This window comes from Mustela erminea, chromosome 3, assembly GCF_009829155.1.
Source record: "Mustela erminea isolate mMusErm1 chromosome 3, mMusErm1.Pri, whole genome shotgun sequence".
In the NCBI taxonomy this organism is placed as follows: Eukaryota; Metazoa; Chordata; class Mammalia; order Carnivora; family Mustelidae; genus Mustela; species Mustela erminea.
In genome coordinates this window covers 122185153-122209818 of record NC_045616.1, presented here as the reverse complement: position 1 = coordinate 122209818, position 24666 = coordinate 122185153, and the positions used below count along the sequence as shown (strand labels likewise).

Below are 24666 nucleotides of genomic sequence, written 5' to 3'. Positions count from 1 at the left end.
ATTTTATTTATTTATTTGACAGAAAGAGATCATGAGTAGGCAGAGAGGCAGGCAGAGAGAGAGAGAGAGCAGGCTCCCCACTGAGCAGAGAGCCCAATGCGGGGCTCAATCCCAGGACCCTGAGATCATGACCTGAGCTGAAGGCATAGGCTTAACCCACTGAGCCACCCAGGTGCCCCAGAAAATATTTTGATCCAAATGAAAACAAAGCACAACATGCTAAAATTTATAGAATAGAATAAAAGTACTAAAGAGACAATTTATAGCTGTAAACCTTTACATTAAAAAAGAAAGATTTCTGGGGCGCCTGGGTGGCTCAGTGGGTTAAAGCCTCTGCCTTCAGCTCAGGTCATGATCTCAGGGTCCTGGGATTGAGCCCCGCATTGGGCTCTCTGCTCAGCGGGGAGCCTGCTTCCTCCTCTCTCTCTGGCTGCCTCTCTGCCTACTTGTGATCTCTGTCTGTCAAATAAATAAATAAAATCTTAAAAAAAAAGAAAAAAGAAAAAAGAAAGATTTCAATTCAACAACCTAACCATACACCTTAGAGAACTAGAAAAAGAACAGAAACATAAACTCAAAGCTGGCAAAAAGAAGAAAATAGTAAAGATCAGAGAATGATGTAGTATATTTGGTAAGGTTGCCTAACAAGTACAGTATGGGAACTTAGTATCATTTTCCTTTCTGTTAGAAATTCAATAGTATGCATTCAGTTTTAAAACACTCCTACAGCCAATGAGATATAATTATAGACACTAACCTGAAACAGAAATAGTTGTCTCCTTTTGCTGGTTTAGCCTGGAATTGAGGATGGAACAGAGCACAGTCTTTTTGGGTTCAGTTACCAGGACTGAAGAGTCGTTGGAGAATAGGCTTTTCCCATTTGGGGTGTCATTTTCAGAGTGTGGCTTTAAGTTATGTCCTTAGAGCTTTCCGGCTTGCCTCAGGCTCTGGGTACCACCCTGCAGCCTTACACACCAGAGGGACTACTTTGACATCACTGTTCTTGATGAGAACATGAGAGGAATTTTCTATTCCTGCAAAATGAGAAGGGAACAAGCAGCTCAACAAAGAAATCAAGTGTTTTGATTCTAGTTTGAGTGTTTTGAATATGATGAACCAAACAGAAGGACTGTGATCTCTTGTACAACTTAGAGAGGAAACAATGATATGAATTTATATTTATAAGGAAATTATGAATAATTTCATCAAAATTAATGATTACCCCCAAGGAATCAAACATAGCAGAAAAAGACAAAAACAATATCATTTAAAGACCTGTAATAATCGAAAATTGTGAAGAAAGTAAGATAATAATGAGAATTTATAGCAATTGCAGAAGCACACTAAAAGCTGGTAGAATGGCGCAGTTCCAACTAAAAGTCCTTACACTCTACCCACAGAGGTCAAATTGTCAAAGCAGAGCCTTGTAAAGTATGCACTTAACTTAATAGCTTGTCATCCTCATGCAGGGGCCACGCTAATCTTCTCTGTATTGTTCTAATTTTAATATGTGTTGCCCAAGCGACTACTGTATTTAAGAGCAAATTTTACCAATAATCAGTGAAAGATACAAGCAAAAACCAAGCACAAAGATAGCAATATTTGTCTCTGGAAGGGTCCAAACTATCATCTGTACCTCCAAAAAAATAGATTTTTGTACTGGGATATATTTTATTTTCGGACGAAGAGATGAGTGTTCATGGTGTGTGTTGTACATGTTGCCCTAGGAAACTATGTAAGTTCAGAGCTTTGTTTTTACATCCCATCAGTTACACAGGGAACCTACCTGACTGACGTCTGTTCTCTCAATTGTACCCCCTGCTCCATAAATTCCAGATTCGTTTATAATAAGCAAAGCAAAAATTCTGCTAAGAACATTCTCAGATGAGAACTTCTTTGGTGATCTTCCTACTTGTAAATTCCAGCAGAATGTTTACCTGGAGGAGGGAGTTACAGAGCCTTTGTCAATTCTTCTCTTTTTGCAGGGACCTGCAGGAATCACACAGTACAGAGAGTGGCAAGGAGTAGGAGAGTGAATTAGCATATGCTAGTTTCATCCTGCGCTCCCCAGACACCATACTGTGCATTGTGAAATGTGGCTTCTCTTAAGGCACCTGTTGGAAGACAGTGACATATTTCTGAGCATGCATGAAACGGACATTGGACTCCAAGGAGAATGTTTCTGACCCCTATCTCTCTTAGCCATCCTCTGGGTTCATAATTCTTCATAGTCTAAAAATTCTTTTGATATATTTTCCAGCTTTCCGTCTCTGTCCACAGTGAGGATCCGTGAGGGCAGGCAGTGCAAAGCAGGAAGCAAGGCTAAAGACAGTAGGATGACAGATGGAATGAATATACTTAGAGTAAATTAGAAATAGAAATGGTACATTGATCAGTTTGCATCTGATGAAGTTCAAGCATGTTTCAACATGTGCAGTCCATCAGACTTCAGTGAGGCCAGAAGAGCAGGAACAATGAAGATGATTAGAGGAAGGATTCAGAGATATGCAGACGTTCCAAAGGTTCTTGAGATCCAAATTTCCAAACTTGGGTTTTGAATATTACCTTCTCAAAAGAACAAAGCAATAAGCTCCATCGTATACATAAATTTTAAACGTTATAAAGTTGGTGATTAGTATCAGCATAAAAAAGATTGGCCAAAACCATCAAGTAATTATGAACCTACTTTTCCTCTTCTGTTCATTTCAGGAAATCCCATAATTTACTCAACACTCAAAGTCCGAACAGCATATGTGTCGAGTATTCTCGGGGTCTGTGCGGTGCCTGGGAAAGATGGGAGTCAAAACTCCTGGTACTTGTTGAATCCAGTATAACTGGAAAGAGGATCAACTGATATTTCCACATTACCACATTACCACATCTCCACATTACCATATGTCAAGCTTCTTTTCCAGTAGCTAGAGCTTAGAAAACATTGTTTTTTTTAAAGATATTTATTTATTTATTGGGAGAGAGAGAGAGAAAAACTTGTTTGAGTGGGAGCATGGCCTGGGAGGAGTAGAGAGGGAGGGAGAGACAGTCCTAAGCAACCTCCACCCTGAGCTCAGAGCCCGAGGTGGGAGGCAGAGCCTGAGCCGGCTGCATCTCAGGACCCTGAGATCACCACTTGAGCCAAAACCAAGAGTCAGAGACTCAACTCACTGGGCCACCCAGGTGTCCCATTTTTTCATTTTTGAATCCATGTTTACATAGCTGCAAACATTCAGCTGGACTGGAGTAAACCTAGTAATTATAATGCACACTAAACTTTGAGATTCTATGTCTAAATGATAATCTCAGCTTCGCAATAACTAGAAGACAAAAATCACTCCATATTATGATTAATCTGGCTCTTGTTTATGAGCCAGATATTTTATTATGAAGCCCATGATACTTGACTTAATTTTCCATGGGGATATAACTTATGCATCAAATATGCTGTGATATTATTTAGGTTTTCCATTTAAAATCTGAGGGGATTCAGCATTAGAAAGAAAACTATTTGGGATAAAGAGAATAATTCAATTAGAATGAATCATCTCTATCTACATATAATACATAATTACAGTGAGTTCATAAGCATTTTAGATAAATATATTTTATATTTCTATCCTATGTGAATACTTTAAAAATAATATGAAGCAACACATATCCAGAAAATTAACTCAAATGTAGAAGAAAGAGTTGTTAAGTAGGTCACTTTATACTGTTACTTAAATGTTTCCTTCCAGTCTTTAACTTTAAGCCACAGGGTTTAAGTGACGATTTTGAGAGCTTTGATGTTTCTTTGTTTTTCAAAGCATTTCCCGGTGTCTTAATCATGGCAATGGCAACTTAAGAACTTACCTGGACTTTTCTCTACAGACTCTGTCATCTGAATCAGATGCCAAAAAAATACTGTGACCAATGTCACAAGAGCCACCATGCTCAGGCCAGAAATAGCAGATGTAATTCATGGACCTTCCTGGCCCATAAGGGGTGTAGGTACCATGAACACAAAGAAGTTATCATCCATATGAAGTAACCTGACCTAATTACTGAGTGATTTAGTCTTTAACCAATTGCTTCTAGCTTATCATAGAGTCTACCTCATTTCTCACAATCTCAGCTGATGGTCACTGACTCTTACATTATCATCTCTAAGCTCCCAGGGCTACCTTTCCTCCAACAACCACATTTTCAGCTAAAGGCAATCCTAGATCATATGTTCTCTATCCCTACAAAATATGTATTAAATAACACTTACTAAGCTAAAGAGATGCAGTTACTTAAACCTCTATTTTCCCATGCACAGAGTCAAGAAATTTTTTATTCAACTCACTGAGCAAGTATTTATGGGATACCTACTCTGTGACAGACCTTGTTCTAAGCTTTTGGAATATTTCCAGGAAGAGCAATGAGGCCAGAGTAGCTGGAGCTGTGTGATCAAAACTAGGCTAGTGATTGGTACTCCGGCTACTTCTGTTATATTCTCATATAACAGAAATTACTATTTGTGTTCTTTGAAGTACAGATGAGGGCCCTCCGAGCATCATGTTAAATATCAAAATTCTCTTAAGGGTATACGATTTCATAAAATGCATCAACATAAAAACTAACTGAAAGACTATCAAAGCAAATCATATTTGTTCTACAAATGAAAAATTCTTATCATGAAACAAAAATAATTGAGTAAATAGGAGTGTGTACAACATATATTGTATTATGTGAGGGCTCACTACAAAATGAACATATGGGGACCCTTGTTCAAAAATCTAAAAGAAAGGACTACTAAGGATACTAAAATATATAGATATTATCTTTTAAAATATTCTACTACTTATAAATATAATAGAGATAGTAGTTATGTATCAGAATATAAATTTTAAAATTGTGAAAAATATTTTGGCATCATGATTTATATAAAATAAGGGATAAAACCCTTTATTATGTGATAACTTGATTGAACAGATATTTTTGGCTTGCCTTTATGTCTTCAAAGTTCATACTTCTAGTAACTTCATTATCAAATTAATATAACTGAAAGAAAAATGAGTTCCTCTTGGCAAACCCAAGACTGCAACTAATTTTTAATAATTTTTAATTTTGAGAAGACTATTTCCATTGATGAACTGTTAAGAGTATTTTATAGACTGTGACAATACTGGGACGTATTTCTGATAAGTTATCTTGAAGTATAAATTATAGTACATTTACAGTTGATGAGTTTCACAACACCTCTTCTAAAAAGATTTAGCTCTTCATATACCTGAGTTTCCTGTCCGAATTTAACTTTAAAGGTTATGCCATGATAATTTAATGTAAGCTATAACATTTTCTGTAATTTGTGGTCATGCAAGAAACCAAAAGTGCCTTCATGAAATAGTGCAAAACACCTATTTATGTATTGTCTCTGTATGTTCAATTAAAAGGAAACATTAATTTTCCAATTGTCTTGTTGATAACTGGTTTATGCAAACTTCATATAAAAACCAGTGGAGTTTTTTTCTGTCGAATTGGGTGGTCTTTAAATGTAATTGGTATTTCTAAGCCTGTGGGTATTTGCCTTGACCCAGCAATTTTCAAATTTTCAGAGACTCTGAACTCTGAATTTTAGAGACTCTAACTCTGTTAGAACTCTGAATTCTAACAACTTTTTGATATGCTTTATTGCAATGTCCATGGGTATGCTGTTATTTTATAATAATTTGCTGACAAAGTTTACTGCCCGGGCATCTACAGTAACTGTCCCAGTCTCAGGCCAGAGAGTTAACAATTATAGTCACTATAGTGGTGGGGTCTCGGAATGGTCAGGAAGCCAGTCAGGTCCCTGTGCTTGGGTTCCACGTGGAGCCCCTCTTCTCTCCTGTGGCTGTACCCACTATTGTCACCACTATCACTTCTGCAGCTCCCACCTTAGTGATCCCTGTGCACATTCAGACACAGGCATGAGGCCAGTTGCTCAGGACCTGGGCCATATACCTTGCTTACTGGTTTCACTCAACAGCGATGATCGCTGCTCACAGTCTGTGGGGTAGCTGGGTTCACCTGGGTAGTTCTTCTCTAAGTGGTATGTACTGTGACAGCAGTCATCTGAAGGGTCAGTAGGTTCGGGATGTCCAGGATGGTTCACTGGAGGTTCAGCTGATTCAGAATGTCCACAATGGTGGCAGCTGGGCCTTTGCTGAAGGCTGAGATCTCCTGTGGGGCTATCATCTAGAGCACTTTGGTCCTCCTCCATGTGGCCTCTTCAGCTGGCTCACTTAGGCTTCCTTAAAAGCCTATCGTGGTTCATTGATAATCACACTCTTCTCTAGAGTGGTTGGATCCTTGGAATACAAAATTGGAAGCTCTTAGGCCTTTTTTAAAGCTTAGGATATGAATTAGCACAAACTAATGCTCTGCAACATTTTACTATTTAAACAAGTTGCAAGGCCAGCTGAAATTCAAGCGGGGGCACCAAATGAGAGGAACACCAGAAGGAATTGTCCACTGGTAGCCATCGATGTAAGACATTACTGCAGTCTCCCATCTTTCTCTTTCCAAATGGGAATGTTCATTGTGGTTATCCTGTCTCTGTTCTTTCATTAGCTTTTGGATGTGGAGGCAGATAACTTGTGATTTTTAGTTCACAAGTCTCTGAATTAAGAGAGGATATATCTGAAACCTACATAGAAACAAACATGAGATCCTGGACTTTGAACCTCAGGATGAAATGACAGAAATTTTTGCCTCCTTTTGGGAGGGGGTGAGGATACTATGCATGCTAAGTTAAACGGGGTAAATATTTGTGATCTGAAAAGTAGACCATGGCTGATTGAATTATTTTTCAAAAATATTTTCTATCCTTTCCTGTCAAACCCCTCAAATATTGGCATATCAGTTAATTATTGTTGCATAATAAATTACCACAAACTAGTAGTTTAAAAAATACTTGTGTATTAATTCACAGATTTTGAAATCAGGAGCCCAGGCACAATTTAACTGGGTCTTTAGCTTCAGCGATTCTCACAGGCTATAAAGAAGTTGTCAGCCAGAGCTGAGGTGTCATTTGAATGCTCACCTGGAAAAGGAGATGCTTCTAGGCTCACGCAGGTAATTGGCAGAATTCACTTTCCTATGGATTTTTTTTTTTTCCTGGCTGGTTTTCAGCGTAAGCCACCTTGTCAAGTGGCACTCTCTCCATATTACTCCCCTCAAATGAACAGAACACTTCATCCACCTCAGCAAGGAAGAGCATCCACTAGTATTGCCTTTTCATCTTTTGTTATGTAATAACAGAGGTGACACCTTTGTCATAGTCTATAGGTTAGGGGTAAGTCACAGGTCTTGCCACATAAGAAGGAGTTACACAAGGGGAGAGTATCAAGATGCGGAAATTAAAAAAAAAAAAAAAAGATGTGGAGGTAATTAGAGTCCATCTTAGAGTCTGTCTGACATACCAGGCCCCTCGTTGAAGGAATTTTTGTACCATATATTTCAGACCTGAACATACAACCTAATTTAAGACAATGGAATGGAAGCAAAAGTGATAGGAGCTTTTAGAATTACCGTGTGGTCTGCCACCCTCACCACCCTTGCCCCCGTGACAAGCAATGTTCCAGATGGTCATGTGCCTGCATCCCATTTGCCTCCCAAGTTGTCCTTCCATGTGGATTTCCTTCTTTTCAGCTCTTATAACTCTTTTCCCCCAAACCCTGTATTTCTTATTTTCCTCTCTTTCATACATTCCAGACTCCTTCCTAACTTCTGAATCTTTCCCTCAAGACTAGTCAACCCTCTCAAATATCTTCACACGTTAGTCTCCTCATCTGAAGGTCTTGTCTGCTTGCATCATCGTGTTGAGGGTATACCCCAGGGGGCTGAGCTGAGCTCTCTGGTCCTCAGACTGGGCAAATGGCAGACAACAAGTCACAATATCTGACAGTCTGCTTTTCTTCTGTCACAAAGTTGGGCCTACTCACAGATCTGTCCTGATCCATCCAACCTCCAATTCTATATATTGTCAGTAGCCAATCCTGGCATATCCATTTAAGAATAGAAACCACGGTGATGTCTGGGTGGCTCAGTTGGTTGAGTGTCTGACTCCTGGTTTCAGCTTAGGTCATGATCTCGGGCTGTGAGATCGAGCCCTACATCCAGCTCTGTGCTGGTTTTGGAGCATGCTTAAGATTCTCTCTCCTTTTGCCCCAACTCTTAAAAAAAAAAAAAATGAGTGGAAACTATCTTTGTAAATGCAATTTCAATGGTTGTTTGCTGAAGGAAGCAGGTTAGTGTTGTGGAACAGCCAATGATAAGCATGGAACAGAGGAAACAGAGGGCCGGCAGATGAGACAAATGTAAATGAGAGACAAATGATCGATTTTGTGTATGGAGTGTCCTGTGCTTCACAAAAATCCCAGGAACCAGGGCTATAAAGAGTAGGAGGAATACAGCTGCACACCTTTTCTCTCTGTGTGTCTACAATGCATATAAACACATAAAATAATATACATATACAAATACAGAAACATGAGAACATAAATTGGAGGGGAGTAAATAGAGTCAAATTGTTCTAAGTATCTGCATTTGACTAGAAAGCGGTAGCAGTATTGATATACATTAGATCTGAATAAATATAAATTACATGTTCTTTTGTGTAGGGTAACCAGAAAAGGATTAGTAGAGGAATACATAACTAATAAGATAAGAGGAAGGAAAAATGGTGAGTGCTGTGAAGTGTGTAAACCTGGTGATTCACAGACCTGTACCCCTGGGGATAAAAATATATGTTTATAAAAAATTAAAAATTAAAAAAAAAAAGAGGAAGGAAAAATGGAATATTAAAAAATATTCAGGCTATCTAAATGTATATAAAAATTAAAGTGTATAAAAATATATACAAAACAAAAACAGGAGAAATGGACAACATATTGTAAGATGTTACATGTATACCCAAATATATCAAAATCTAATTAAAGTAACTAGACTACATATTATGCAAAAAGGCATAATAAGATGATAAAAAGATGAATAGAGTGAGTTTTTTTAAGGAACTATATGCTCCTATTAGACATATTTTAAGATGAAGAAATGTGTATCATTCAAACACTAATAAAGAGAAAGCTGTTATATCACTCTACACTGGACAACAGACCTCCTTAAAAGGGAGGGGAGGTTACTAGCAATAAGGAGGGGAAATTGATCAGAATATATAACAATTATTTCAATTTAAATATGAGCAACAAAGATATATTAGCATGTTTGTCATCTACGTGAAATGGTGAGATGTACATTACTCCTTGTTTTCTAAACTAAGGGTCTGTATAAGGCAAAATATTCTCCGTTATCAGAAAAGGATGTCTTTTCAACCTCAAGGTAAGAAATTATACTATGTGAGCTCTCTTGTGCACTTAGTTCCAAGATTATCTGTTTCAATGATTCTGAGTTTCCATGGTCTTATGGAGAAGGTAAAGCCATTTTCACTGTTCTAAATGGAAAATCCTGTGGCAGGTGTTTTGGTTAGATTGGTATGGGGCACGGCAGAGAAAAGAATGTGACTTCAAAGTAGCAAGCAGCATACCTAAAAGGAATTAAAGTGACCAAATTTAGGAAAAACAGAAAAGCCAATGCAATTGTTTAGTCCAGGCATCAGCATATCCTAATTTAAAGATTTTATTTATTTGTCAGAGAGAGAGCGAGCGAGAGCAAGCACAGGCAGACAGAGTGGCAGGCAGAGTCAGAGGGAGAAGCAGGCTCCCTGCGGAGCAAGGAGCCCGATGTGGGACTCAATCCCATGATGCTGGGATGATGACCTGAGCTGAAGGCAGCTGCTTAACCAACTGAGCGACCCAGGCGTCCCAGCATATCCTAATTTAAAACTGAATTGAAACAGCCCGTGGGAAGTTACTGGAGATGGGGGAGTTCACCTGCTGGTTGACTTTTTTTTTTTTTATTTCAAGTGTGGTTGACACCCAAGGTTACATTAGTCTCAGGTATATAGCTAGCTATTCAACAATTCTATACATTATGCCATGCTCACCACAAGTAGAGCTCCCACGTGTCCCCATACATCACTGGTACAGTACCACTGACTACTATTCTCTATGCTGTACCTTTTATTCCCACAACTGTAGTGATCTTATCTTGAATGAGGATGTCATTGTTGAAGAGTGTCAATAAAGATGGATGAGACAATCTGAAATTATGAAGACACGGGAAAACCCATTATCTTTCTTGGTAATGATATATAATTCAAAGAACCTCTCTGATGCAAACTAATAAAAAAGGGACTATAAATTTGAAAACATAAGTCAAAATTGTATACAGGAAAAAAACAGAAATATCTGCATAAATATACTAAAGCAAGATATAACCCCACAAGCTCTTATTTCCAAATATTTCTGTTGCTTTGAATTATAATCATTAATATGAATCATCATTAATCACATTCTTTTATCATTTTCTAAGAGGTAAGCATATTAGGGGGAACACCTTGAACTGTCCTTTAGAAATATGAAATAGTTGAGCCTTTCTATTATCCTTTCTCATTGGAATAATTTCCATTACTGGTGATACTTTAAAAATTTTTGCTTTTTCTCTATAATATGATTTTTGTTGTTTCTTATTTCTCTCATTGACATATAATTAACACACAATGAAATGCGAAAATCTTACGTGTACTTGTTTGAGGCACTAATATCTCACTTTGGAGTAATATATTTTTACAAAATAGAACTATAATCAGAATATAAAATTATTCTTCTCCAGTGTAATAGTCCTTTTCTAAACAGCCATAAACTAAAGAATAATAAATGGTCCTCACTAATAGTTTTCTTCTTTCCCTTCCTGGAGGATTATTTCTCCGGGCACTGGTCTTCTGTGTGGGATTCCCAGGTGACAGAACCATGGAAAGCTGCAGACCCTTTTCTCTGCCTGGTCTGTGGCCCAGCAACGTACTCTCTGCTGAGGGGCTCTGTCTGCCTTCCTGCAGGAGTCCATACACTGCGCCCAAACTGGCCCAAATTGTTCATCAACAATTGGAACTTCCGGTTCCCATCTTATGGGAGATTTGAATCAGGAATCAAGAAAATTCAGAAGGCTCTTCTCCCACAGGCCCCTGGGAGGATTTCTAGCACTAAACGATAAGTCCATCCTCCTCTGTTAAGAGAAGCCTGAGTCTGGAAAACTGCTTGGAGTTCTCTGCATGATGGCGCCTCTCCTCCGCTCTCGTGTCTGAAATTAGCACCTGGGTTTACTTCCAGCATGAAAGGAATCTATTCAAAGTACCACCCCTCCCCAGTCACTTTCATACAAAACTCACACGTGTCTTTACTTGAGCCTATCTCTTTGTTTTTCTAACCCCAGCCACAAACCTATTCTTTTCTAGCCTGACTACAACCCACATCCCAGATGAGCCGCAGAGTCCTGTCAAAAAACCTACTGCCTTCTGGTTGACCTGGCCAAACATTGACCCCCACCCCACACCCAGCCATGGGTGCAGCTGTAACCCTCTCCTACCCTTAAGAACCCCTTAAAAGGCCCAGCTTGTCAGAAACTTGGGGCAGACATTTCTCTAGATGTCTGGTCCCCCTCCCCCATGGAAAGTGAACCCTGTCCTGCTTGTGGCTCTACTCTTTGCAATTCTTTGCCCCCAATCTCACGGGGCCACCCTAACCCAGCAGAAAACCCATCCCTTCCTTGGGCCCATGATTGAAAAGGGGGAGAGAGAGAGAAGGCTACATATTGAGAATGTGAGTCTCTAGAAATGGAGATTTTTCTCATTCGAAGCTAATCCTAACCAGAGGTTAGCTCAAGTGCTAAGTCCAAATTTGATCTCTGAACTCTTTAAAGCCCATCCTGAACCATGGTTTTTACTACTAATTCTCAGACTTTGATGATCTTAATTCCAGAAGTCCTGATTTTAATTTCTAGGTCAGGCCCAGAAATCTATTTTTTTCCTCAAGGACTCTTAGTGATTTTGCTTAGGAAATAGCAGTAGCACACAGCTGGAAAATACTACTTTAAACTCAACTCACTTCTTTGAAGCTTTTAATTTCCTTAAACATAAATCTCTTAACCATTCTACATACACCATCTACACATCATTATGCCATGTGACTGAACACAAAGACCACCAGTTCTTCACCCCTTAAAACTCTCCAGAAAAGAAATATACAAGATTATTAGTAACATTTATTGTTTGGGGATTATTAGAAGTCTGGAGAAGGAATATCTCACTAGAGAAAGACAATGTTATATTCTGTATAAGTAATTCTGTTTTGTAAAGATGAATTACTCCAAAGTGAGACATTAGTAACTCAGACAAGTAATAAATACCAAAAAGAAATTGAAAGTGTAAATATAGACATTGCTGTACCTGAAGAAGAACCAGTTCTGAATGAATGGAATTTGATTAGAAAATTTAGAAAATAGTGTGTGCAAAAGGAATCCATACATTGTAGGTAAATGTTAATATTTAACCAGTTAGCTTGAAAAATAGATTGTAAAGCCTTAAAATAAATAATTTAATTCAGTAATTTCTGGTATCATGGTTACTATAAAATTATCATTATAAAATGTATTTATTAAGGATGTATATTTGGGGGCATGTGAGTGGCTTAGTTGGTTAAATGATCTTGATCTCTTGATCTCAGCTTAGGTCTTGATCTCAAGGTCATGAGTTCAAGCCCCATGCTGGACTCCACTCTTGGCATGGAGCCTACTTAAAAAAAAAAAAAAAAAAAAAAGAATGTATATTTGGAAAATAGTCTTTTTTTTTGAAGAGAGAATTCTAATAGATACAGAAAATAGCATATGTATTTTGCTTCACAATTTTTAATATAAGTTTTTTTTCTGGCGTACAAAATTTGCATAGCTAGGTAGTTAGAAGAACATTTTAATACTTAACTTTCAAAATTCATTTTTATGATTTAATTGTACCTTTTAACCTGTATTGATAAGTCATATGTAAAGATCATTTTTGGACAACAAATCAATGTCTTAATTCAAAGGACATTAAGAAAATATATATTGTGGGGTACCTGGGTTGCTTAGTTAGTTAAGTGTCCAACTCTTGGTTTCAGCTCAGGTCATGGTCTCATGGGTCATGAGATAAAGCCCCAGGCCAGGCTCCATGCTCAGTGGAGAGTCTGCTTGAGGATTCTCTCCCTCTGCTCTTCTCCCACTCATGCGCTCTCTAAAATAAGTATTCAAAAAAAGATAAAATACATACTGGGTCAATATAACTCAGTTGAACAGATGTGTCAACTTTAAAAAAATTCACATGAAACCACCATCTGAATTGCTTATCTTACATGAAATTATAATGTTGCTTAGTAGAATTGTGATAATTTGACCTAATATTTTAACTGTGGCTAAAATTCTCCCGAAATATATAACATAGGAAAAGAAAGAAGAAAAGAATTGGTTCTGAGCAGGGTCAATGATGAAGGACAGGACACCAAAATAAATAGAGGAAGATGTGAAGTTAACAATTATTATTTAATATTATTGTTTTAGTACCTTTTTCACTTTCCTCTTTTGCCTCTTTTTTTTTTTTTTTCAGTAAGTTCATACTAACCAGGATACAAATAAGGTCCACACCTTATATTTGGTTATGTCTCTTAATTTTAAAAAAAAAATATTGTATTTATTTACTTGACAGGATCACAAGTAGGCAGAGAGGCAGGAAGGGGGTGGGGGAAGCAGGTTCCCTGCTGAGCAGAGAGCCCCATGCGATGCGGGGCTTGATCCCAGGACCCTGAGATCATGACCTGAGCCAAAGGCAGAGGCTTTAACCCAATGAGCCACCCAGGCGCCCCATGTCTCTTAATTTTATGGCACAAAATGTGATTTATCTTTGTCAATGTTCCATGCACACATGAGAAAAAATGGTATGTTGCCATTGTTTGGTAGAGTGACCTGTCGATTAGGTCAAGATAGTTGAAAGTTTTTTATTCTGTTACATTTTCACAGAATTTCTTTCTACTTGTTCTGTCAATTACTAAGACATTGGTATTAAATTCTCTCACTGTAATTGTGGATTTATCTATTTCTTCTTTCAGATCTATCAGTTTTACATCATGTATTTGGATACTCTGTTGTTTGGTTCATAAAAATTTAGTATTGTTTCTTCTTCTTGATAAATTGGCCCCATTATCATTATGAAATGACCCTTTTTATCCTTGGTTGTATTTTACACTCTAATCTAATTTGCCTGATAGAAACATAGCTACTCATTCTTTAAATTAGTTGTTGCATGGCATATTTTTTTCATTTTGTTGCTTTTAGTCAATTTTTTCTTTTTTATATTTGTAATGTTGGGTGTGGTTTTTATATTCAATTTGAAAATCTCTGGCTTTTAATTCAGTCATTTGGACTGTTACTAATGATACGCTTGTATTTAAATCTACCAGCCTGCTATATTTTGGGGGGCCTTTTTGGGAGGTCTTGTTTGGTCTTAATTTTGGAATAATTCATACAGTAGGTTTCATAATTCTGTTTTATTTCTTGATGTATGCTTAGCCAAACATTTATAGTGTACATCTTTAATGTATTTCAAACTATATTCAAGAAATATACCATTTTAGGTACAGATTAAGAATCATACAGTAATATACTTCCATTTAATAGCTCTTCCTTCCCTTTGTACTATTCTTGTTATGCATATTACTTACACATATGCTAAGAAACCCTCATACATCTTATGTTGTTACTGACTACATGTCATTATTTTTGTTACATCGTATTACTTTTGCAATTATCTTCTGAAGAGATTTTTAAGTAAAGGGAGAAAGTGTTATATTTATATGCTTTTCATTCCTCAAATAGATCTAGATTTGAATCTGCTGCATGTCCCTTGTGATTGTAAGACTTTTTCAACCTTTCTTGTAGTGCACATCTGTTGGTGATAAAATCTTACAATTTTTTGTAGGTCTGAAGACATCTTCATCTCACTTTTTTTTTTTAATTTTTAATTTTTTATTTTTTATAAACATATATTTTTATCCCCAGGGGTACAGGTCTGTGAATCACCAGGTTTACACACTTCACAGCACTCACCAAAGCACATACCCTCCCGAATGTCCATAACCCCACCCCCTTCTCCCAACCTCCCTCCCCCAGCAACTTTTGTTTCTTAAATATTTTTTGCTGAATGAAGAATTCTAGATCAACAGTTTCTTTCTTGCTCTTTTTTCCCCTTCCTTCTTTCCTTCCCCTCCCCCCTCTCTTCTTTCTTTCTTTCTTTCTTTCTTTCCTTTCCCCCTCCCTCCTTCCCCCCTCCCTTCCTTCCTTCTTCCTCTCCTTCCTCCCTATCTCTCCTTCCCCCTCCCTTTCTGCTTCCTTCCTTCCTCCCCTCCTCCCTCTTTCCTCTTTCTTTCTTTCTTTCCTCCCCCTCCTTCATCTCTCCCTCCCTTCCTTCTTTCTTTCCTCCCTTCCTCCCTCCCTTCCTTCCTCCCCATCTCTCCTTTCTTCCTCCCCTTTTCCCTTCCTTCCTCCCTTCCTTCCTCTCTCTTCCTTTTCTTTTCAAATTTCACTACTTTAAAGAAGTTACTCCACTACCTTCTGGCTGGTATTATTTCCACTGACAGGTTTCCTGTCATTCTTTTCCTTGCTCAGTGGTACGTAACACATCTTTCTCTTTCACAGTGTTCTCTGTATATCCAATGTTTTTTCTCCCCACTCAATATATCTAAATTAGGCCTTGTTGCCAGTCATTTGTAAGATTGATGAAAACACCCAACACTAAGAAGACATTAAAGATGGGGTACCAGGGTGACTCAATGGGTTGAGTGTCTGACTCTTGGTTTCAGCTGAGTCAGGTCATGACCTCATGGGTTGTGAGATCGAGCTCCACATTGGGGTACGCACTCAGAAGGGGGTCTGCTTGAAGATTTTCTTCTTCTGTCCCTCCCCCAATTCACACATGCACTCTCTCTTTCTAATAAGTAAATCTTAAAAAAGAAAAGATATTAACGAAAGCCTTATTATTATCTCCAAACTCATCAAGTTGTATATATTAGATGTGTACAATTTTTATATGTCAATCATACCTCAATAAAGTGGTCTTTAAAAAAACAAACATTATTTTTCACTTCATTTCTCTTTTGCAAGGGAGTAAGATGTCATCAATACTTACCCTAAATCAGTATCAAGGGAAGAGAGTTCAACAAAGACAGGACATGGGGAAGAGAAACAAAATGTACTGATGGCCTCTTTTGTGCCACCTATAAGGTAAATAACAGATGCCCTTATTTAATCCAACTATCGTATTAGTGAGCGGTCATACTATCAACACTACTTTAAAAATGAAGAAAGCAGGACCCTGAGGGATGGAATGATCCATCCAGGGTATACAACTAGTGACTTGCAGAGCTAGGATGTCAGCCCAGGTGTACTGATGGAAGCCCCAATGCCCCACAGCCTTAAGTAGTTACTGTTCACTCCTTTCCAAAAGTGGTTGTAGCTATAAAGACAGGCCAAGTGCCCGCAAGTCACTCCTACTGGATCCCCAAATTCACAGAGATGCTATATCCTGCTCACCCTCTGCCTTCTTTATATCCCTAATTCTCCTTTCATCTTTCTGCAGTATCTGTGTGGACAGGGAGAAAAATCTACTATCTGCATAAATGCTGTCAAGAACCCAGATTTCCCCAAAGGTCAAGCTTCATTTAAATATTCAGGACAGGGCTCCTGGGTGGCTCAGTTGGTTGGACGACTGCCTTCAGCTCAGGTCATGATCCTGGAGTCCCGGGATCGAGTCCCACATTGGGCTCCCAGCTCCATGGGGAGTCTGCTTCTCCCTCTGACCTCCTCGCTCATGTTCTCTCTCACTGTCTCTCTCTCAAATAAATAAATAAAATCTTTAAATAAATAAATAAATAAATATTCAGGACAGACACCAGGGCTAAGAAAGACTTTATACAAGTTTAGCAACAACCACATGCAGAGTGCTGAGCTGGACAAGTTAGAGACAGGGCACTATCACTCCTTCAACCTCTCTTGGCCTCAGTTTTCTCCTGTCCTTTGAGAAATAGAGAAGAAAATAATGCACCCTAATCTATTGAGGGCTCAGATCTGTCCGCTCTTTAACAATTGTGACCCTTGGGCAAGTCCCTTTCTCAGAGTCTCATGTTTCCCACAGTATCCTGAGCCACAAATCTAACTGTGTCAATTAAGAGTGTGTTTGAAGGGCACCCGTGTGGCTCAGTAGGTTAAGTACTCGACTCTTCATTCTGACTTGGGTCATGATCTCAGGGTCATAGATCCCTGCACTGGGCTCCTTGCTCAGCGGGGAGTCTACTGGAGATTCTCTCTCACTCTCTCTCTGTCCCTCCCCCACTTCTCTCAAATAAATAAATCTTTTTAAAAAAAGGGTATATTTGAAATCATGTGCTAAGTGCTAAATGGAGGTAAGTGGTAAATCTTCAACACATCCAATTACACTGATGTGGACTATTAATCCCGCCTGCATGATAGGTTACATGACACAGCTTGGTGGTAAAGAACTTGACCCCGGAGCCAGAGTTCCCAGATTAGATATTGGCTCTGCTATTTACTACCTGCGCAATCTTGGCAAATAGCTTAAATCCTATGCTCCCTAGTTTCCTCATAAGTAATATGAGGGCAATAATAATATTTAAGTCATATGGTTATTGTAAAGATTAGATGAGTAAATATACATGAAGGGCATAAAAGTGTGCCTGGCAAAAGTACTGGTTATGTTAGAGTGCTCAGTAGGGGTTACCCTCAGCACACAAGAGGAGAGGTGAGGAGGGGAGCACAAGGGAGGACTTCAGGTCCTGAAAGAAAAAATCTGTCTTTAATGTATGTGCTAGTTTCACAGTATATTTAGTGTGTGAAGATTCATCATACTGCCTGCTGAATATATTTTCAGTTTCTGTGCATTATATTTCTTAAAAATATATTTTTAAAAATAGAGCCTGGAAATTAGTAAAAACTCCTGGGAGGTCTGTGGACCTCCAAAGGCTGTGGAATTAGTAAGGTCCAAGCCTATATGTCCAGGGAGGAAACAGAAACCACTAATATCTGGGTTAGAGATGGGAGTAAAGAGAAACTTGTACTAAGGTGTACATAAACATACATAGGATATGCCAAATTTTAGGTAGAAAATAAAATTGTAGGTTGTAGGTAGAAAATGGAAAGAACCAGGAGGGATCTAGTGGCCAGGAAGGTTTAGCTAGACTGGATCTTGGGGGATAGGGATTAGGTTCACCTCCCTCATTTTTGGCCCTCTCACATTCCAGAATGCTTTGTCACTGTCACTGATGAATTTTAAGAAATGTATACCCAATTATGCTCGTATTGTGCATACCAGCACATTTTCATCAAACGAAAATGTTCCTTCCTGTCCCTTCCCAGTTAATCCACTCACTGAGGTAACCACTACGGTCACTTTTTTTTTTTTCTTTAATTCCAGTGTGGTTAACATACAGTGATCTATTAGTTTCAGATGTACAATTCTGATATCTTATACAATAGATTAACTTAGCCTATTCCACGGCCTTACTGAAGTGGGGTCATACATATCTTACGAACTTTAAACTAGTACCATGCTGTCCTCATACTGTAATTTTGTAATTTTACACAAAGTATTGAACTTGTATAGTAAGCTCTCCAAATTTGTATTTCCTTTTCAATAATTTTTTGGCTATTTTAGGTTTTTCATGTTTCCATATGAATTTTAGAATCAGTCTATCAAATTCTACAAAAACGAACAAAAATTGCCTGTTAAGATATGTCAAATATATAGATCAATTAAAGGAGAATTGATATCTTGAGTCTACTGCCCAACCTACCAGATACGTTTTCCATTTATTTTGGTTCTTTTTCTTTCAACAATGTTCTACAATATTTGGTGTATAGATTTTGCATATATTTTATTAGATATATCTATGCTATAATTATTACTGTTTTTTAATTTCAGTTTTATGATTGTTGTTAGTATGTGGATGTACATTTGATTTTTGTATTTTGATCTTTTGAGGGAATTGCCCATTTAATCTAAGTTATCAAGTTTCCTGGCATTAGGATATCCATAATATTTTCTTATTATTATCTGGATATCTGCAAATCCTGTAGTTACATCATTTCTCTCATTCTGATTGTGATTATTTGTCTTCTCTCTTGTATCCTGATGAGACTGTGACTCACATCAGTCTCCCCAAAAAGCCTGCTTTTGCGTTCCATTACAGGTGATCCTTTAACAGCATGGATTTGAACTGTGTGGGTCTCCTTATACATTTATTTTTTTCAGTGAATGCAGTATAGCACTCTAGTTATATTTTCTGTTCCTTGTGATTTTCTTTAAAATATTTTCTTTTCCCTAACTTACTTTATTGGAAGAATACAGTATATAATACATAATACATATACAAAATATGTGTTAAAAATTGTGTTAATTGACTATGTTATCAGTAAGGTTTTCAGTCAACAGCCGGCTATTAGTGGTTAAGTTTTGGGGGAGTCAAAAGTTACATGCAGATTTTCAGCTGCATGGGGGATTGGCACCTCTGATCCCCACGATGTTCAACAGTCAACTATATTTTCTCTATTTTTTTTTCCATTTGATTTCTTCTCTGAATGACTGTTTCCTTTCTTCTGTTTGCCATGAGTTTTTTTTCCTTTTTCTAGTTTCTTAAGATGGAAAGTGAGTTACTGACTTACGACCTTTCATCCTTTCCAATAAAGGTATTTAGTGCCTCATATTTCCCTCTAAGTACTATTTTAGAGGCAATCCATAAATTTAGGTATGTTATATTTTCATTTTCATTCAGTTCATAATACTTTATTTCCCTTTTGATTTTTTTCTTTGACCAGTGGATTATTTAAAGGCTGTATTTCCAAATACTGGGGGATTGTCCAGATAACTTTCGTTACTAATTTCTAACTCAGTGCTGTTGTGCTCAGAAAACACAACTTAATCTTTTAAATTTATTAAGACTTGTTTTATGACCCCTGAATATGACCTTCCTTGGTAAATATTTTACATGCACTCAGAAAGAATATGTCCTGTCATCTTTGGGTGGAATGTTCTACAAATGCGAAATAGGTTAAGTTGGTTGGTAGTGATGATGTTCAAATCTATCTACTATATTCTGGCTGATTGCTTATGTCTTTATTCAATTAATTACTAAGAGATAGGACTGAAATTTCCAACTACAATTGTGAATTTGTCTAGTTCTCCTTATAGTTCTATCAGTTTTTGCTTCATACTTTTTGAATTTCAGCTACTGGGTATGTAAACTTTTAGGATTACATCCTCTTAATATACTGACCCCTTTAGCATTATCAAGTGTTTTTCTTTATTCCTTGTAATTATTCTTAGTTCTGAAATATATTTTGTCTAATATTATTATAGTTCCTTCAGTTTCATTTTTAATTGTGTTAGTCTGCTATATCTTTTTTCATTCTTTTAACCTATTTGTGTCTTTATATTTAAAGCATGTTTCTTGTAGGTAGTATAAAGTTGGGCTGTGCTTTTTTATCCAATATGACAATCTATTCTTTTAACTGGTGTTTAGATCATTTATAGTTAATATGATTGTTTTACATTGTTAAATTAAGCCTATCATCTCAATTTTATTTTCTATGTGTCCTATCTATTTTTTGTTATCTTTTCCCTTTTTCTGATTTCAATTGGGTTAGTTGTATATTTGTTGTGATTTCATTTTATCCAGTTTTGGACCATAAGTGACAACTGTTTTGTTATTTTAGTGTATTATTTAACATTTCTACTATATACTTTTAGTTTGTCCCAATCTACCTACAAGTAATATAACACTTCATGTGCAGTATGAGAGCCTTACAATATATTCATAATTATGAAAAATATTATTTTAAATATATTTTACTATTATATTAATAATATTATATTTTAATATTATATGTATTATATTTTAATATTTTAATATTATGCCTTATGGTCCCTCCAGTGACTGGCTTGGCCTACCTTTCACAGGTATAATTATGGATGGTATGACCTTCTTCAAACAGCCATATCCAGGAGCTCACCAAGGATTTCCTTAGATAAGCAATCTCAAAGCAATGTGAGACATTCAATCAGGCTTCCTCTTGGTCACATCAACAAAATCCAGAGCCAGTGTCTGCTGGTAATTTTTTGGCACCACCTGAAACAAAAAGAGTATCATTAATCAGGACATACCTCCCAAAGGACTATATTTCTAGATGGTCCAGTCTTCGAAGCCCATGCTTAAGGGGGTTCACTGAATATGCAGCATCAATGGCTTCCCCAATGTTCTTTATGCACTGATTCTCTTAGCTTATTTAAAAATCCAGCCCTATTTCCACGTTTATGTGTTTCCAATCAGCTCTCATTGCCAGGACATAGGATGGGTCCTTTCAAACACCCAAAATTAAGGGTTAAGATAAAATTTTGATTTGTTTAAAATAGTGATTTAAAAAGTTTTTTTTTTTTAAGTGCAGACTTTTTTTTTTTTTTGTCAAAAATGGAAGTTGGTTAAATAGAAGGCAATTATATACTGCCTTTCTGCAGGCATCACAAATCATGAACTAGCTCAAAGAACAGTTTAGAAGGGAGAGCCAAGCAGGAGGGGCAGCACAACACAGTGGTTTTAAGTGTGGACTCTGAAATCAGAATACCTGGGCTTGAGTTATGACTTCTGAGTTATGAACTTTTGAGTTATGACTTTTGAGTTATGAATTAAAACTAAGTAGCTCTTTTGTTTGTTAGATATTTTGGCTTTCTTTTAGGTATAAAACAAAGAAGTTAAAAACACCTTTTTGTTTTGTTTTGAGGATAGAAAAATGTGTGCTTCAAAACAGCTCTCCTGCTTTAAAATATTGATATCAGCCTTTGTATGAAGATGCTGTCTTAGTCAGTGAAAAGAGTCCAAGAGGGTGTGGTGACATGGGATGCATCGATGTGGTGAAGGTATAAGTCATGACGGGTGTGCAGTCTATTGTCAACAAAGTTATGAAACTCCTCGTGGAGTGAAAGAGATATAGTCCTTCAGGAAACTGGAGAAGATTCCATATAACCGTCTCAGGGATTACCTGAGATCTCTCACAAATCCAGATTTGCATAAATAAGTGTTGGACAGTAACTGAGTGAATTCCTAGAGAAATCTGTGATTTTTAGTCCCATCAACTCAGAAAAACATTATTTCCCTGTGGCAGAAAAGTATTAGAACCTCTCTAATCCATTTAAAAAACAAGTTATCATTATAATGAACTCTAATTTACCAATTTTTAATTTAATGCCTTTTTGTGTGTCCTGCCTGAAAAACCTTTGCATAATGAAAATCGGTTATCTTCTGTTCCTTCTAGAACTTTATAGTTTCTACTTTTACATGTATGTTCATGACCTATTTCAAGTTGATTTTTGTATATGGTGTGAACTATGGATTAAAGTTCTTCTTCTTGTTGTTGTTTGCATATGGATTTCCAATTATTCCAGTTATTTGTTGAAAAGACTACCATTTGTCCATTGAGTTACCTTGACGACTTTGTTGAAAATCTGTTGCCCACATATGCATGGTTTGGTTTCTAGACTCTCTATCTTGTTCCATTGACATATCTATTCCTATACCAATACCACAGGCTTGATTATTCTAACTTTATAAGCCTTGAAATAAGGTAATATGAATCTTCCTCTTTTTTTCCTGAAGGTTTTCTGTTTATTCTAGGTCTTTTGCATTTCCATATAAATTTTTGAGTCAGCTTGTCAATTTCTACAAAAATTCATCCTGGAATTCTTTGTGGGTGATGAGATTGAATACACACATCAATTTGAGGGGAATTAATGTTTTAACACTGAGTCTTTCCATCCATAAACATAGTGTCTCTTTCCATTTACTTAGATATTTTGTAAGAGCCACTTTTTAACAAGTTGTTTTTTTTTTAATTAATTCCAGTTAGTTAACATACAGTGTAACATTAGTTTCAGGTGTACAATATAGTGATTGGGCATTTCCATACATCACTTGGTGCTCATCACAAATTCACTCCTAAATCTTCATCACCTGTTTCACCCATTTCCACCCCCCACCCACTTTGGGTTTATTTTTTCAGTTTGTTCTCTATAGTTAGGAGACTGTTTTTTAGTTTGCCTCTTTCTTATTTTCATCCTTTGCTCATTTCTTAAATTCCACACAAGGCCACTTACTAGGTCTATTAGGTTTTCTGTAGTTTTTGAGATCTTATGTGTAGAAGACAGTGTTGTCTGCAAATAGAGACAATTCGATTTCTTCCTTTCCCAAATGTATGCACTACTCCCCCCCCACCCCCCACCACTTCCTTTTTTGTTTTCCCTACTGCAGTAGCTAAGATCACCAGCACGGAGTTCACTAGGAAGAACAAAGCATACAGCTTTGACTTTTGGAAAAAAGAAAAAAATGCTTGGGGGCATTTAGTCTTTCACCATTAAATATGATGACTAGATTTTTTTTTTACAGATGCCTTGTAGCAATAGAAGGAAGCTGTCCTTTATTTATAGCTTGCTGAGTTTTTATTCTAAGTAGATGTGGAATTTTGTCAAATAATTTTCCTGGATCTATTGAAATGATCATATAGTTATTTATTTATTTATTTAGGCTACTGACATGATGAAGTACACCAATTGGTTTCTGAAGCGATGCTGTTTCCTTTCATCACCTGAGCCAAAGGCAGAGGGGCACCCATAAAATAGGAAGGACAAAACAACATTGTTGCCCCTCCCCCTCTATTTTTATCTTCTTTTTTTCACTTCCTTTTTTACTTTCTTGGAGTTTAGTTCACAATATTTTTATTCTAACCTATTGAGTGGGATGCTTAGATATTTTCAGGCTTTCTTCTTGCCTGATCTACACTTATTGTAATACATTTCCTTCTATCACTGGTTTGGGTGGAACTGATTTTGTGAATAGTATGCAGTAATTTAAGTTTTCATTTTTCGTTTTACCTGTATGAATAACTTAACCAGAAACATTTATTGAAGTACCGCTTTTCTCCTACTATTCTACATTGCCACCTTTGTCATAACTCAAGATCTACAGGTAACTGTCTGTTTCTAGATTCTTACCATTGGTCTATTTGACTACCCATGAGCAATATCACATTGTCTTAATTATTATTAGTTTATGGGAAATCTTATTCTGGTAAATTCTCCAAATTTGCTCTTCAAAAGTATCTTGGCTGTTCTGGCCTTTTAGCATCTCCATATGTGATTTTAAAATTAAATTGTAAAACCTCCCCCAAAAGAGGTTTTGATATGAAATGCATTGAATATTGTGGGAAATTGATCTTTATTGAGGAATGCCAAAGCATACGAATAATCACATGTGCTACATCCAGTGCCATGGGCAACCAATAGGAAGAGGTAACATTAAAATTATGAAGAATAGACTATCAGAATAAGCCTGATACAGAATTTTAACTACTGGTAAAAATGGAATATCTGCCATTTACTAACAGTAGGATGATTCATAACAAGTGTAGCTTTAATTCCATATAATAGAGCTAAAAATTCACACAGAAATTTGTAGCCAGTTGCTGGTTACCTGCATGCTATATGGTATATATTGCTGCTCAATAATAAAATAAGCTAACTCTGTATTTATGATAGGCTTATTCCTTTGGATTTTAATGCTTTTCCTTGACTCCCCAATGTATAAATCACTTTGAGGGGAAATAGGCATCTTTAATATTGAGTCTTTCAGCCTTGAT

At 36.9% G+C, this 24666-nt stretch overlaps 1 non-coding gene across 1 annotated transcript; it reads right to left on the bottom strand.

The window, feature by feature from the left end:
• Positions 1-1424: 1424 nt before the first annotated feature.
• On the bottom strand, positions 1425-1526 carry LOC116587385. The gene has a single exon (XR_004284408.1). It is a non-coding gene; the product is annotated as a U6 spliceosomal RNA (small nuclear RNA).
• Positions 1527-24666: the final 23140 nt, after the last annotated feature.